Consider the following 16,301-nt stretch of genomic DNA (forward strand, 5'->3'; position numbering starts at 1 on the left):
ACACTGACATTGTATTGGTCTCACCGGCAGTAAATTACTTCTCAGATAAACCATTTTCCTAACACTGGTCTCATTCAGTAAACTGCCCCCATCTCCACTTCCCTCTATTATGAAACTGACGTTCCCTTGTGCTTCATGATGTGTCTTGTCTTTATTGAAATTGAGCCAGAAACGTCTGTTCTCACCAATTCGACTCAGCACCACCCATTATTTTTACGATGTACCCATTAAATCTTTAGTATTATCCTGAAGCATCACATTTCAAAAGATTCTATTCTCATTTTATCTGAATCCTTTCTCGCCCACGTTTCATAAAGGTAAAATCCAGACTAATACATTCAGAATAGACTTCCACGTTAAAAAAATTCCGCTTTCTCAGAATTTTTTTCATGCTATTGCCAATCTCCATTTTATATCTTCTGTAATTTGGCTACCGTTACAAAATATGGATACACAGATTCCTGTCAGCATATTTTTTGTTTTTTAGAAATTCTTTTCTTGATCTGGCAAGATTTTAGTTAACATCCCCTTTACTTCCGTTATCGTCACAAAATATACACTCTAGGGAAAAAATAAAATATGATACTGATTTTCTGGAATGTAATCGAAAACAGCAAATGGACTCAAGGAAAAATGCATATCTTGTTGCTAATGGGTTACACCAAGTTACTCGGTTACTTACGTAATCCCGATCGTCTATAAAATAGGGGAAGGAAACAATGTACTGTGTAAAATGAAGATAACTTTCTTCATACATAGGGCAAACTTGGGTAAAGTGGCCACCCTAAGAAAAATGTCTTTTCTTACATTATGCCATAAATAAATATATGAAATACATCTGCATCAATACTATACTTTTCATAACTAGAAAACAATTGTATTATTACTCTACTCCTATTTCTATAGTAGAAAAGTGAGCTTAAATGAAAATCTACGAAATGATTACTTTGCCCCGTAGGTAGGGCATAGTGGCAAGATACAGAGAAAAGAAAAATTAAGGCTCAGACGAAGTACCATATCTCGTTTTCTAAGGCTAATGCAGGCATATCTCTCCCTACCTAACGGACAAAGTGGCAAGACACAGCGAAAAGGAAATTTAAGTCTCAGATGAAGTATCTTCTCTCGTTTTCTAAGGCTCATGCTTGAATATCTCTTCCTGAACCGTGTAACCCAATCCTTGCCTTTTTTCTCTTTATTGGGTGGGGGTGGTAGATTATTCCTCTCAGCAAGCTGAAATGACAAGTGGTATACAATTACTTATATGCAGTAATATTTCTGTTTAGTGCTAACAAGTTCTCCCAGTTTCTCTTGGTTGAATACATGTCTGACGGCTCCAAGAATCTTCTTGCCCTTGGTTGCATCAAGGTCCTCTTTAAGAACTCTTCTGAAGTGTGTTTCTTGAGACACTTAGTAGTTCGGCTGCTGTAGCAAATAACGCATATTCTTGTGTTACAGCATTCAATGCATGTCGTACAGCTTGGCACTTTAATGACTGTTGTTGTGGTTTTCGTAAATATTTTGATTGTACGTTAACTGTAACAAGAGAACATAGCTTTCCACCAACTTGTTAATATGCTAACGCTTAACACAAAGCCTCCAGTGGCTCAGTATTCATTTGCTGAGTACGGGCTTGGCGACCCCGGGGTCTTGAGCTGGGGACTGGTCAGCACCGCCAGTCTCCTGTCACCTTATTAACCCCCGGACATACTTCAGCGACCACCGTATGGCGCGGCGGTGGAATGTTGTGTGCTGCGGGGAATGGTAATCTGGGCTTGATCGCCTGGATTGCGAGGAAGGTCAACCTCTATAATAACCCCTCAATCTTACGGTGTGCTGTGCGCCTATAGGATGCATGGCTGTTGGGGTGGAACAGTCGCAAGCGGGCAACCTCTGGGGTACCTGCCGCACCCCAGTTGTATAAGGCTTACTCAGGCACTCTGTCTGAGCGGATCTTTAGTTCCCTAGCTGCTCGTGGGACCGCAATGGACCCTTCGACCTCTACGTTTCCCCCTACCAGTGGATTGGGTGGGCCACTGGTTGGAAAACACACCCCATCGAAAAAGCGGCTTCGTGCTGCGAGTCCTCCAGCGCCTGGTGTTACTAAAAATTTATCAGGCTGTCGTAACAGAGCACATGCTGATAACCAGAATGTGTTTTTGATTGTCAAACGGAAGGAGGGTAGCCTTGAGAGAGTTTCTCCCTTTTACATCCACAAGGGTCTTGAGGGAATTGCAGGAACACTGAAATCTGTGAAGCGACTGCGCAGTGGGACTCTGTTAGTTGATACTTCTAGTTCCCGTCAAGTTGCTTCTCTCCGGAAAGCAACCTGTATCGGACAGTACGCTATCGTGACCGAGCTCCACTCCACTTTGAACTACAGTAAGGGTGTTGTGACATGTAGGGACTTGGTGGATATCCCCACAGACGAGTTGAAATCTGAGTGGCCTGATGAAGTTATTGTTGACGTGCAGCATATTATGAAACGAGTCGATGGGAACCTAGTCAAATCCGACTTGTTTATTCTCACGCTCAGTTGCCCGAGACTCCCAGAGAATGTTAAAGCGGGTTTCTTACGTTTGTCAGTACGGCCATATTTCCCCAACCCAATGCACTGTTTTAAATGTCAGCGCTTTGGCATACTACGTTGGGGTGCAATGGGATAGCCACTTGTGGTAAATGTGGTCAGCCTGCCCATGAATGAGCCGATTGTTCATCGCCTGTGAAGTGCGTGAATTGCTCTGGGAGTCACCCCGTCTGGAGCCGGGTCTGCCCCATCTATCTCGAAGAACGGAAGATACAGGAGATTAAAACATCTAAGCGCATCCCCTATGGTGAGGCCAAAAAGCTCTTTAAGGCCATGCAACCTCCTGTGTTTAAAACATCTTTCGCTTCCGCTCTGAAGGGTACGGTTGGCCACTGTTGCTACGCAAACGGAGGTTGCTAGTGTCAGCACTAGTACCTGCGTTTGCCAGTGCACTTGTGCTGCTGCGGTTGTTTTGAAACCTGCAGCTCTCCCACAACGTCGGACAAGGCCGTGGTTGCTGACATTGGGGTACATCCTACCCCTCCCCATATGGCTCCATCTGCCCAGGCGAGTAAAGCTCCAACTGTTGACAAGGTTCTGCATTCTAAGCCCCCAAGACAAAGACGTCGAAGGTAAAGGTTTTGCCACCTGAGGAGACTAGTCAGGGTCGGTCCGATGACGAGGCCATCGTACTGTCTGACATCTCCCTTGGGTCGTCATCGGAGCTGATTTACATTGATGTCGACCGGGGGCGATCATCTCGCCCCAGGAATAAATCTCTGGCCAGTACAGGCTCTCCTCCAAAGCAAAGAGGCAGGGTGAAAGTTCAGCCACCCTGATCACTGGCTCCCATATTACAGTGGAACCTGAATGCGTTGAGAACGCATGTGGCCGAATTACAACTCCTTGTACGAGATGCCCCTTGTGCTTATGTCTCCAAGAGACACATTTTCGGGCCACTGATGCTCTTTCTTTACGGGGCTATACCGTATATCGAAAAGATGATCTGATGGGGGAAAGGGCAAAGGGTGATGTTGCGGTTTTTGTCCGTGACACGCACCGCTCATCTGAGCTCCCTCTCGTTACGGACTTGCAACCAGTTGCAGTTGACCTTCTTGTGGGGCGGAGGCTCACAATCTGTTCCCTTTACTTACCGCCTCAGGATGCAATAGACTCTGAGGCTCTCACAGACCTTATTACCCAACTCCGCCGCCCATTTCTCCTTCTGGGGGACTTCAATGCTCATAATGTCTTATGGGGCTCTACGACTACTTGCCCCAGGGGTCGCATTCTGGAAAGCCTCATGGCATCCGAAGAACTGTGCATCCTCAACTCTGGTGCTCCCACTCATTCCTGTACTGCTTCTGGGTCGTCGTCAGCTATTGACCTTTCCTTTTGCTCTCCAGCACTCGCGGATTCTGCTCTGTGGGAGATGCTGCTGACCTCCATTCTAGTGACCACTTTCCACTTTGGATTCGCCTCCTGGATGAGGCAGTGGCATTACCAGTGCTGTCCCAGTGGCACCTCTGCAGAGCTGACTGGACACTTCTCAGCCATCTGGCTGTTTTGGAACACCATGCCAGCGTCCACGAATGGGTCGACCATGTTACAGCCGTGATCTCCCATGCTGCTGAACTGTCAATCCCACGGTCCTCCGGTCATCCCAAGAGGCGTCCTGTCTCTTGGTGGATCACTGAGTGCCGCTCAGCCATCCGAGCCCGCTGTGCAGCTCTGCGCCGCTTCAAGTCCCGTCCCTCAGCTGACAATCTTGCGGCCTTTCGGGTGGCAAGGGCTAAGGCGCGGCGAGTGATTAAAGAGAGCAAACGACGGTCATGGCAATCGTTCTTGAACTCCATCTCCCGCTCCACTAGTTCTACGAAAGTATGGGAAGCCATCAGGAGGATTTCCGGGAAACTCAGCCACCTACCTGTCACGGCATTGCTGCATCAGGGATGTCTCCTCACAGCACCGAGAGACATTGCCCAGACACTGGCCATGAATTTTGCGGAATCTACCGCCACTATTAACTGTGATCCAGATTTCTGCCTCTACCGCACTGCCATGGAGAGGGGTCACTTGGACTTCCGGTCTCCAAATTCTGAACCCTACAACTGCCCCTTCACAATGTGGGAACTGGATTCTGCGCTGTCTGTGGCTCATGATACTGTGCGCGGTCATGATCAAATCCAGTACAGCATGCTGCAGCACTTATTGCTGCCATCCAAGGAAGCTCTGCTAAATTGTTTTAATATGATATGGTTATCCGGCACGTTCCCTGACTCGTGGAGGGAGGCGATTTTGAGCGGACGCATCCCAGTAGTTATCAAAGTATTGCTTTGACGAGCTGTGTCGGAAAGACGTTGGAACGGATGGTCAACCGTCGTCTGGCTTGGCTGCTCGAGACCAGGCAGCTCCTTAGCCCCTCTCAGTGTGGCTTTCGGAGATGTCGTTCAACTATAGACAACTTGACCATGTTTGAGGCGGCCATCCAGCGGGCCTTCCTACGTAACCAGCGTTGTCTAGGTGTATTCTTTGACATTAATAAGGCGTATGACACTACTTGGCGCCGCCTTATCCTCAATCAACTCCATCAGTGGGGCTTTCGTGGCCAGCTCCCCATCTTCATTCGGTCCTTTCTTTCCCACCGCCTCTTTCGATATCGGCTTGGTAATGTGCTATCTGATTTGTACGTGCAGTAGAATGGTGTTCCTCAGGGAAGCGTTTTAAGTGTCACCCTCTTTGCCGTCGCCATTAACAGTATCACGTCCACTATCCGGAGTCCTGCCCAGTGCTCCTTGTTTGTGGACGATTTTGCTGTTTTCTGTTCTTCCTCCAGTCTTGTCACTGCTAGTCGTCGGGTTTTACCTTTTCTGCAGACAAATGTGTGTCTGTTCATTTTAATCGTTCTCGACGTCCTTTTACCTCCCCTGAATTGCGTCTGAGGGACACCATTCTTCCTTTTAGCGACACTGTGAGGTTCCTGGGCCTCACTTTTGATTCCAAGTTGTCGTGGTTGCCGCACCTTAAAGACCTCAAGGTGCGGGCCCTGAAGGCACTGAATATTTTGAAGTGTCTGAGCCATCGGTCCTGGGGAGCAGATCGAGCGCGTCTGCTGCAGTTTTATAGGGCTTTCGTCCGATCGCGTCTTGACTATGGTTGCACCGTGTATGGGTCAGCGAGGCCTTCGTATCTGAAGATTCTTGACACAGTACACCATGAGGGTATCAGGCTCGCCACTGGTGCCTTCCATACCAGTCCCATCCCCAGCCTCTGTGCTGAGGCAGGGGAACCGCCGCTCGCCATCCGGCGGAAACTCTTCATGGTGCGACGGGTGTGTCAATTCCTTTCCTGTCCTACCTCCCCTGCGTACCCTAACGTTGCCTGACCGCCTATGGAACGTCTCTTTTCCAGTCGTCCCATGGCAACGAGAGCATTTGGCATTCGTGCCAAGCATTTGCTTGAGTCCCTTGGTGTGGAGCGTGTGCCCCCCCCCCCCCCCCAACTCCACAGTTTTACCCGCCTGCCTCCCTGGTTGCTCCAGAGTCCCAGCGTCCTTTTAGACTTGTCGGAGTACCCGAGGAGCTGCACTCCTGCGTTTGTTTTTACCTCCTTAATTTGCGATATTTTAAACCAGCATCTCGACCATGTACCAGTATTTACGGATGGCTCTAAACAGGGGGACTCTGTTGGTTGTGCTGTTGTTTTCCCTGATCGAGTCGCCAAGTTACGGCTTCCTGCGGCATTTACCATCTTTGATGCCGAATTGTTTGCGATCTTGCGGGCATTGGAGCAAATGAGATGTGTTCCCAGTCCTAAGTTTCTCATCTGTTCTGACTCCCTGAGTGCCCTTCAGACCATGCAACACTTGTACCCAGCGGATACGGTCGTCCAGAACATCCATGATGCCCTGCTCCACCTGCAACTGCAGGGGAAGGAGGTTTCTTTCAGCTGGGAGCCGGGGCACGTAGGTATTAGGGGAAACTAACTGGCGGATGTGGCTGCCAAAGATGCATGTTCCCTCCCTCACGTTGTTGAATGTGCCGTCCCCCTCCATGCTGTTACCTCCCTCTTGCGTTTTCGTGTTATGCGTCAGTGGGAAGAGGAGTGGCTGGCAGTCGGTGAAAATAAGCTGCGTCTGGTCAAGGCCACCACGCGGCCATGGCGTACGTCCTACCAGTCATGCAGGCGGGATGAGGTTCTCGCCTCCGCATCGGGTACAGTCCCTTAACGCATGGTTTTTTACTCCGGCGGGAGGACCCCCCAATCTGCAGTGCTTGTGGCGTCCAGATTACTGTCCGCCACATTTTACTTGACTGTCCTTTATTCTCTGACATGAGGGCGGTGGTTTCCTTGCCACCGGATTTGCCCTCTATTTTGCAAGACTGTGGTTAAGGTCTTACGGTTTTGTGTCCTGTCCAATTTGTTGCCTCGGATTTTAGGGAGAGAATTTTAATGTGCTGCTGGGTGCTGGCTCACCCAGGTTTTAGGTAAGAGGTCCGCCAGTCACGATTACCTCCTTGTTTCACTTCGATTTCTGTTCTCTTTTCCTTGTGTTTCCTTTCCTTTTTTAGTGCGTTTCTTCTCCTCTTGTTTTGCCTCTGTCTGTGAGGATTTGGAACTGCGTCAGGTCTGTGTCTTTTAGCCGTTCTCCTTGTTCGCTGTCCGTCTTAGTCCCTTCACCGCATGTGTTCCTGTTTCTATGTGTTTGGGCGCTGATGACCACGCTGTTTAGCGCCCGTAAACCTCAAACCACACACACACACACACACACACGCACACACACACTTAACACAAAAATGCCTCGGTAGACTTGTTTTGTGAAATACTCTTGTCTTATTATCAATTAAACTTTATTGAAACAAGGTAAACACATCACAAAATATATGTACGTGTAAGTGGCCACTTTGACCTGTTAGGCGACTGGTGAATACGGCCATCTGCACATTCTGCAAATTTTTGTCTGAATACAAAATTACGTAAGCTAGGCAGTTCATAAGCATGTGGTTTCGAGGACTAAAATGTAACATTTTACCAGTATTTTATCAATTAGTTATTACTGAGTATAAATCGCCGTAAGTGAATTTTATCAGTAATGGATGCAGTTGAACGCCGTGGCTGTTCTTTTATAGGATCTAGAATAATAACCGCTACCAGTCAAAGTAGAAGGGGATTTTATTTAATGCATGACAGGTTTCAGGCTTGTAATGTCTTCAGGTGGTTTTACATTCAGTTACATGTTTTAAACTTTACTGTTGGAGATAACTTTTTAAATAAAAACAAATAGTGTGATGATGAGTAAATTGACCAAATGAAACAACTGGAAGTTGATAAGCAACATGTGTTGTAAAGCATTACAGTACTTACTTGAAGCTGTAGTGCAATGTCGTTTCCACGTTACATTCATCACTTTTTTACCAAGTCTCTATTTTTATGCACTAACTGTATATTATACATCATGGTAAGTTACTATCTTCAGAAGCACATACATGCACAAGAGCTATCGTGTTTATACAGGAGAATATAGATTATGGTCAAAGACCTTAGATCTAAGAAGTTCAAATATGTTACTCGTACATAAAACTAACAGATATTACAGCTTATGAAAATGAAATGGTTATGTGATTATGAAATCACCCTGTCATTTGTAATATACACTATCGCTGCTGGTAAATTATATAATGTTGTAAACATTGTCGTTTTTCCTTTTGTCAACTAGTTGTGAGGGGAAGTAATTAACAATTTTCAAATTTCAAAAATTCATTAAAGGTGTTGGAAATGACTTGTTTTCCAGGGCTATTTGTTGACTGAGAATGAGGTGTGGTGACTTGGAGATATGGATGTAAATTTCTCTCCCAGAAGATTCATTTTCTTTCCTTTGCTGAGAGTGTGTAGTATCTGCAGATTGTGTGTAATAGTTTTGTCTGAGTGGCAATTTCCTTTCAGATGGGTTGCAAAAGTGGATTTATCACAGTTATTTAACAGAAAGGCCTCCATATGTTCCTGATATCTTATAGCGAAACTCCTTCCCATCTAGCACATTTAGAGCTGCGGTCAATTGTTACATGAAAGTTTGTAAATACCTGATTTGCTGTGCCACTGGCTCTTTGTCTTGCTGCAGTGAATGATGTGTTGTTGCAGCTTATTGTTAGTGCTGAAGGATATTTGAATACTGCTGTTACGATAAATGTTAGCAGCTTGTCATGAATGTTTTTCCTATAAACAGAATTCGAGCAAATCTTAGTATTTGTTCTTGTGGATCTCATTTAAGAGTTGTGGACTGTTTAATTTTGATTTTGTCGTTAAGTTTATCAATTTTACCTGGTTGTAAACGATCGTGCGTGCAATTCCTTTCATGATATTACTTTCTGTTTGTTCATCAAGAGTGATGAATGGGAGTTTGCGTATACAATTAAGCAAAGATCGGAAGACTGACATTATGTGCAGTATTGGGTGACGGGAAGAATTGTTTTTGGGAACATCACTGGTGGTGGGTTCTCATAAATTTGAAAAGCATGACTGTCGTTTACATTAGAGATTATTGATTCCTTTATCTACTTGATGTTCTACAGTGCAGTTAATGTTACTATGCATGCTACTCAGAGTATTTGCAAGTTTTTTCTTCTCCTCCGTTGTGCCATTGTACAGGATAATGGTATCATCAACATACCTTGGGTAATAAATTGTTTTATATCCAAACAAACATTTGGACCTGAAGAATTCATCTTCTATATGATTAATGTAAATATCTATAAGGATTCCTGCCAAAGTGCTACCATTGTAAGACTATCGTCTTGCTTGTAAATTTTGTTGTTATAAAAAATTATGTGACACGATTAGTTCTAGCAGTTCAATTGATACATCTCATCATTGTATAACTTTTTGTGTTTTAAAAGGTTGCTTTTAATTACCTGGATCGTGTCAAGAGAAGATATGTCGGTGGACGACTATTTCGACGCACTGTGGTGGCCTGCAGTCCCGTCCACGATAACCACTCTCATGGGACTCTGTCAGAAACGGCACGCATTCCCTGACCACCCACACGTGGCTAAAAACAGTCTCCTGCACATCTTGGAGATATGATGTGTACTGTGACTTTGGAGTGCCTGGCGCCAAGGCGACTTCTTGAGAAGCATTGTCCAACCCACATCCTGGTGTGGCGTCTTCTCATTTAGGTGTGTAGATTGGAAATTAATTTCAGATCATTTAAGACTTATTGTGTCCAGCAAATCCTGTATTCGTGTCTGGTTTATGCACTTTCATCTTCGACTTAACTTGTTCTGTGCAATTCGAAACTTGACTGGGGAGGCAATGTTGAGGATTTGAAGCAATGGATTTACTACATCCATTTTTTTTCTATTTGGGCCAAAACTTCATTATGCAATGAATTTTCCTAACGCATGTTTGAAGTGAGATTCAGTTCTACTGTCACCTGAATTATAGGTATTGGTATTCCACTCACAGACGATACAGCACTAAGAATTTACTGAAATGATTCAAGTTACGGTTTTTATGATTATTGTAGTTATTTTAACATAAATTGTTTAAATCTGTTTTTGGTATCCCTGATCCAGTATGAGAGCTGTTGTTACTAAACTTATAGGACTACTAAATAAAATATGTTTGTGCCCCTACAACTCCGAATCCCTTCCATTCCTCAGCCTGTGTTGAAACTACACGTTCCATATCAGGATGCAAGGGGTTTCTTACAGGTTGGTTTCAACACGAGTTGGACTTTTTCGATAAAGCCAACAAATTTCATATCAGAAAATGCTGTGTGTGGGAGTACAGTATTTAGAATTTTCATTATGTCCTACTTCTCTCACTTGACTGAAGCAGCTGTTTGGAACATGATATGTGCAGAAAGACTGCACTGAAAATGAACTTACCTTGTAAAAATCTGTTCAGATGTCTGGTATGGGCAATATGTATATCGGCAGCACACGATGAGCCGCCCACGCGTCAGCAGAAGTTGCACCTCGTAGATGAGCAACCAGCTGGGACCACCACGTTTCATGCTCCATACAGTGCTCGTCGTATTCTCATTTCTGGCGCTAAGGACACCATCAATGGACGCCGCCTTCGCTTCTACTCGCTGGGTTCCAATGCATTCATCTGCAAGCCTTCTTAAGACGCCACTCTCTAAGTTCCACTTTATGATCTTGGAAAACCCACAGTGAGATATAATGAGCAGTGCACGACACCAATTCTCTTCAGACTATATTCAAAACTTCAGGGAAATGGAGTCACCTTGAGTGGAAGAAGCCAAGCACTGCATGAGGGAGCGCGGTCCAGAGCACGTCGAGAGTCGTTGATGACTTGCCAGGTTGAGTTTATACAGTTATAAAGCGTCTCAGCGTGTCGGACAATGGCAGGGCATCAGTTTGAGCCACAAAGATGTGTGACGTCAGAGCGGCAGGTCCGGGGCCTAGGAGATATGTGGACAGTCTGGAGTGTATAAAAGCACGTGGCACTACAGGTACAGTTGCAGCGACAGTTTCCAGCACGGAGTGAGTTACTATTTTAGACCAGTTTAATACTTCTTAGCCACGTGTTTAAATACGCTCATGCTCTCGACGCCATATGAGGGTATTAAGAACTTTAGAGATTATATTTCCACTCGTATCCTGATTTGCCGCCTGGCCCCAGAAGTAGCAGAGCGTTTGCAATGTTTAATGCGCAAGGGAACTAGTATGAGATCTGCATTTTATTGCGGAGCCTGTATTTCATGTGGGCACCATATAGGTCAAGGGACAGCGGCCGTTGTTGGCAGGCAGGTGGCAGAATGGAGACAGCAAGAGCCACCCTTCCCGACGCTTCTGCGATACAGCTGTACCCTTACACCTCAGCACTCTCGTAGACATGCTGATTTGCCCTTAGATCAGGATAGTCGACTGTGATGCCAGTTGTTGTGAAGACTAGGCCCTTGTCATCCATACTGGATCAACAGAAATTGCATCAGATGCTCACGAGCATGCCAGGGGGCCGGGCAAATGTGTCATGCCTGGTTGGTCTGGTGACGGCAGCTTGGAGACCATCGACGACTGACCTCACTGGACTGGCAGCACGCCAGTCTTCATCAGCGACGTGCGAGTCTGCAGCAATGGCAGATAACAGCTGTGGTTTGCATCAAGTTGACTGGTTCTCAGTGCTGGAGTCAACAGAGGATTAGCAGGCGGACCATAATCGAACTTCATGTTGTGGTTGCACTGAAACTCAATAGAGCACCATTCACTCTGGTTGTAGTAGCAGGAACGGAATGGCAACACGGCTGGATCTGTCTCTGAGCCCCAAAAGCCTTATTATTCAAATCGCGGTGCATGCTCCTATGACATGTTGACTCTGGGTACTTGGTCGAATTTGCCCTCGTTTATTGGTCTCACCAGCTCTCCTTGCCTCGATGTGGTGGTTCTATAATTAATCAGAATCGCCAAGCCCGCATCTTTCTGGAAAATTTGACTACTACATGTCGTTTGAAGTTTCTGGGCCTTACTTCACACTGCCGTATTATGTAGTACTGTGGCGTTTGCACTTTTGCTTCCCTCGCTCGGAAGTTGTGGCAATGCTCTCCCGATGCCCTTGTCTACCGCACCTTCGGCGGTCACGTTGTTTTGATATTGCGGTTGGCACTCTGGCCCCTAGTCGGCTTCGTCAGCTTTGAGCTCGCCAGGTATAATTTTAAAAAGTTTAGACACGTACACTGAAATTATTCTGAGACGCAATACTACAGTTGAGTGATCTATGAATGAATTACATTACTGGCACGGACTCAAATCTTCTAAGCTATGATTTCCACACTTACTGCAAATAAAAGTCATGATGTTTTATTCCAGTACTAAATGTTTGCAGTGTTCATAGATAGCCAACCACCTCAAACCAACTACAGGCACAACAGACATTTCAAGTGATGAGGATGGGATGGCCTAGTAAATAGAATTCAGTTTCAGATACAATACTGCGAGAATACCATGCACAACCAAAAAGCCTTCCACTTCAGAACGGTGTCACTTATTGCATATTCCTAATTAACATAGAATAATCCTGATTCTCGCGTCCCTGCAGCGCATTGTTCTGTAACGTTTACATAGGAAATATTGAGGAATGGTTAAAACTAAGCAGCTAGCGTCCCAGCGTTGCTCGTGTTAGGTCTCGACAAGCACACCGAACAGTTGGTTGCCCACTGCCACAGCCGCGCGGCCAGCCAGGGAGTACCGCACCAAGAATTCATCAATTGGCCTCGACCCGACGGTCCGTGGCAAGCGCTTCCTCACTGATTTTACTGGTCCTCCCTTGAACATAGTGGCTAATTATCGTCGATTCATACAGAAAATACGCGATTGCAATTCCTATAAATTCGACAAGTTTTAGCACTATCAAAGAACCCGCTTCTTTCTTTCGTATTGCACACCTAATGCATTCCATGAGATATTTTATATCCGACATTATTACATGAGCGGGACACTAGAAAACTAATCAAAAGAAAGAAATAACCTAACTCTATGTGTAGTACACCATTACTGCATAAGCTACTTCTTAATTGTCATTATCAGCTTTGCAGGCTTGTAGTGGAGATCAAATCGGTATCATTTTGAACAGAAACCCCGCTACTGCACCCCTTCCGTATTACAGGAAGATAGAGGTAACATTATAGTTTCGATCTCCAGTGTCTGCTAGCCGGAAGGGTGATAACATGTTTCGAGTTTCAGTGTAGGCTTGATAAAAACATCACAGTAAGCACGTACTGTAACGTATTTCAATTTCCAGCATCTGCTTAGTGAAAGAATGACAGAAATTCAGTGTGATTATGGTAATTATTATCCCACCCGGCTAGCCTTGCGGTCTAACGCGCTGCATTCGGAGCGGCCAGCCTGTGGATGGTTTTTAAGACGATTTTCCATCTGACTCGGCGAATGCGATCTGGTTCACCTAACTCCGCCTCAATTGCACTATGTCGGCAATTGCTGCGCAAACACTGTCTCAACGTATATCATAATCATTTTACCACGCAAACACTGAGGTTACACTCATCTGGTAAGAGACGTTCCCGGGGAGGGGGGGGGGGGGGGGTCCACTGCGGGCCGAACCGCACAATAACCCTGGGTTCGGTGTGGTACGGCGCTGGGTTGGGTGGACTGCAGTGGCCTGTTGTGGAGTTGTGAACCACTGAAGGGTACGGCGGGACGAATCCTCTCTGTCGTTTCTATGTCCCCAGTTCAATACACAATACACAATGGTAATTATTATATTTGAAAACAAGTGACTAATGTGAGAGCAATACCCAAAGATAATCATTGCTGTAGAAGAAGACGTAAGAAGTACACAACAAGACGTATGTATACCGTAACTTCATTCGTCCATTAACTTTAAGAATTTTACTACATTAGTTTGCTAGAGGTATTTTCTTAAGCTGTAGTGAACTAAAGTCTCGTTTTCATTCAGCAGACGTTAGGCAATACAATATTTTACAACTTGCCTGTGTTAGGAAGTGGTGCTCATATGAACGTCAGTTTCTGTTCAGAACGATGACAACTCTTCTGCAAGCCCTCAACGTTTCTAACGGAAATTTAGGACCACCCTGCAACCCTAATATACTTCTAAACACCCATCTATCGATGCACCGTAAAATGGTTCACCTCGGTTCATATATACTAGATTGCCAGAAGACGGTGAAGTAAATTAATATAACTTTAGGTAAGCACCTTAACTGCGTAGAAAACACCGTTGGCGCGTTCAGGAGGACATGCAATTGATTGCATACCCTTCAGAAGTTTCGGCACATAATTCCAAGGAACACGCAACGTAAACTTGTAAAATCACTCGTTCTGCAGAAACTCCATTATTGCGACGACACGAGTAGTAAACACTCTAGACCGTTAGAACCAACCATAAACGATTCTGTGTGTTACAATCTGTTACATCCACACTGTCCTGTCGCATTAATGTGACTACCTGTCAATAGTCTGAATAAACATCCTATGCAGCGCGGGCCCCTCTGAGAAGTGCAGAAAGAAAGTCAGCGATGTTCTGGAAGCTATCGGCAGGGATGTGGAGTCATGCCAACTCCTGTGGCAGTGGCCAGCTGCCACGGTTTCTCGGCTGACGATTCACGATCCGAACTGCGTGATCGAGATAGTGCCACAGATTCTCGATTCGGTTAAATCCGGGGAGACTGGTGGCCACAGGAGTGCGGTAAACTCATCCTGGTGCTCTTCGAACCACGCACGTACATTTCAACCTGTGCGACACGTTGCACTGTCTCTCTGGTAGATGTCATCGTGCTGAGGAAAAACTAACTGCATGCAAGGGAGGACATGGTTCCCAAGGACAAATGCATACTTGTGTTGATACACTGTGCCTTCCAGAACGACGAGGTTACCCAGGGAATACCAGACCCTAGCGCTCCCTCCGCCGGTCTGGACCCTTCCGATGACAGCTGTAGCGTGTTTGCTTTTAGAAGTCCGACACCGCACACTAATGGTCATCTGCCCAGTGAAGCATGAAACGTGATTCGTATGGAAGGGCTACCTGTCGTCCAGTTGCTGTACTGCATATGGCCATGGTAACAACGTGGCCTCTCTCGGCACAATCATGCAAAACAAGCATATGAAGCACTGACATCATGAAGTAAACGCATGGTCCAGCCACATTAATGCGACCACCTCCTATGTTCGACGTCAACGTGCAATAACCAATTATGGATGACAGGTGGAAGCCCTAGAGCAGTGGAGGGTGTATAAAGGCTGTTGCGGGGGGGGGGGGGGGGGGGGGCGCAGACAGCAGTGCACTCTTAGTCGTAATGCAGAAACCGTGCAATTTTTCCGATGATCAAAAGGGCACGATCATTGGCTTTCGGCCAAGGGTGGAAGAATTTCCGAAATGGCTAATGCTGTAGACTGCTCGTGCCTTGCTGTGATTTTAGTATACCGTCCATAGCAAAGTAGCGATGTTCAAAACAACTGCCGAGACAACTGTGATGCACCACAGGCCATAGATGACAGGGTGGTCGATGACTGCGGATGTGTACGACAAACAGATGTGCAACAGTTGAGCAACTGACTGGCCAGACGAACCATGGGGCTACCAACATTGCCTTCTCAACGACTGTTAGTACAGTAGGGTTTTCAGCACCATTTTGACATCAAACTGATATGCAAATTAATTAATTTGATCAATTAATCACACCTGCCCAACCCCACCCATCCCCACCCCCGACCACGCCTACCATTGCCCCCGGATGACGTCACGTGTTTTCTAAGCTGCACGTGTGTCCCAGAATCACAGCTCAAATTACACTTTGAAATTGTCGTGAAAAAACCAGCACTCATAATGAACGGATCATAATGCAGCACATGTACTGGGGAAAATCATCGTCTTAAAAGGCTGCAGAGGAGGCGGTAGTTGAATGTGCATTCTCCTCGATAGGCGTCCACAAACTGCCGAAAATCGAGGCTCCTTCCACCCTCCCTTCACCTCTCCCTCCCTCCATCCACCTATGGTGGCTGCTTCATCGACCGCCTCATAGTGCGGGCAGGTCACTGGCCGCCCTTTTCTGCCACCCTCTGCGGTCGCTCGTTGGACTCTGCTTTCCACCACCTGGCCACCACACTAAGGCGGCGGTCCTACACAACACAAAAAATGAAATTAAGTAGCATAACCCCACCCATCAGGTGCACATCACCACTCGGCTCTCCACCACCTGGCCACTGCCTTAAGGGGACCTGGACGTGAACGCGCCGCATTTTTATACCTCGCTCTCACTGCAGGTTACTCTTGATCTACA

The sequence above is a fragment of the Schistocerca serialis genome, chromosome 1 (genome assembly GCF_023864345.2).
Source record: "Schistocerca serialis cubense isolate TAMUIC-IGC-003099 chromosome 1, iqSchSeri2.2, whole genome shotgun sequence".
NCBI classification, from domain to species: Eukaryota; Metazoa; Arthropoda; class Insecta; order Orthoptera; family Acrididae; genus Schistocerca; species Schistocerca serialis.